Source organism: Arachis ipaensis, chromosome B06 (genome assembly GCF_000816755.2).
Source record: "Arachis ipaensis cultivar K30076 chromosome B06, Araip1.1, whole genome shotgun sequence".
Taxonomy (NCBI): domain Eukaryota; kingdom Viridiplantae; phylum Streptophyta; class Magnoliopsida; order Fabales; family Fabaceae; genus Arachis; species Arachis ipaensis.
Window position 1 is genome coordinate 135429438 of NC_029790.2, and position 1755 is coordinate 135431192.

Genomic DNA, 1755 nt, shown 5'->3' on the forward strand with positions numbered 1-1755 from the left:
TGCGAATATGCGGATACCTACATGAAATCCGCAATCCGATCCGATAATCTTGCGGATCGGATCGATATCCGCCGTTTTTAGATTGGATTTGGATAAATAATCTGCGGATCGGATCCAATCCATGAACACCCCTAATTTTGATGCATATAATATATTATTTTTATATAGTCACATTCAAATATTCAATTCATTTAAATTCGTTCTTTTAATATTTTTTTGTTCTCGACCAATTTCACATCTTTTTGTCTCTTTTCACCCTATTATCTTTATATAATATATAATTTTTCACCTCTTCATCTATGTATTAAAAACTCACGTATTATCTTTATATAAAGTCTTTGTTTTATTGTAATCATTAATTAATTGATAATAAAAAAACTAATTAGAATCAGTTTGAGTGTTATCCCCTTGAGCAGTCATTCTCTATCAAACATATAGTTTATATGCTGTAAATGTTTAGTAGACATAAATGGTTCGGCAATATATTTTTTCTCTTTAAATAAATACTTAGATAATATGAACCAAAACTAAGAAATATTAAAAATTAAAAACTTGATGTTTAAATAGGTTTATCCTATATAATGAGTCACATCATCCGTTAATGTAGATTAAATAAACTAGCTTCTTTTTTTTTCTTTTTTGGTTAGGGATCAAAACAAGAAACTAAGTTATATGTGGTTTTAATAAAGAGAAGATGTGATTATTCCCATAACATGAACATCATTGATATGTGGCCAAATTAAACACCTCCTTGTCCACACATTGTGGAGAAAAAGAAAAAAAAAAAATCCATCTAATTGTGTGATTTGATTTGATATCCTTCTCTAATGATATCTTGTTTTGGATAAAAATCAGAATGTATAACCCGAAATTATTAGTTATCTTTTTGTTATCCCTAGCTATTGCTTTGGGTTCTTAGGGCATGGAGTTGGAACACAACATGTGCATCATTGCAAAGCTTTTCATCATTAGCATGAGTCAACATGTGTCTGAGGCATAGATAGAAAGATAGAAAAGATAAGTACCTAAGATGATGGAGTTTTTAGGACAATAATAAAAAGTGCCATATGATTTGGTCAATGCTAGGCTCTTAATTATTAAATTACTATAAAACTAGCGGATACCTAATTAGTAAATAATCACCAAGTTTATTAGAAGTTTTACATAAATGATTGATTATTTTTTGTCCGTGGAGTTAGATTTTCGGGTTGAATTAGTTTCACTAACTTTTAATAATTTATCATATGTTTGGAACATATATCCAACTAACAAGGTTTTAGGTTAGGAGTTAACAAATATTTTTTTTTTTGGGTCAAAGAAGTTTTTGTCAGAGAACTCTAAGAGTTTTACATGTGGGTGTGGTCAGGTAATTTTTTATTGGAAGCCCAAAAGGTTGATTTATATGGGCCTTTTTTGTTAAATCCAAATTAATGGTTAAAATTTTCAATCAAATAACCCGACAAAAGACAAAGAATGGAAGCCCAAAAGGTTGATTTATAGTGGACACTTTTTTAAGGAGTGATTAATTCTTATAAAAAAAATTAAAAAATGTGTTAAAAATGTACGATAATAGAGAAAATATTTGGCCAATGAGTTATAACTCAAATGACATAGTCTTCTTATAATTATCTAAGAAGTCGCGAGTTCGAGTCTCTCTATTTTTAGTAAAAAAAAATTAAAAAATAATTGTAAGTTGGAGATGAAAATTTTTTAGTGATAATCTAATTTAATTTTTCTTTGGAGTTAAAAAAAAAT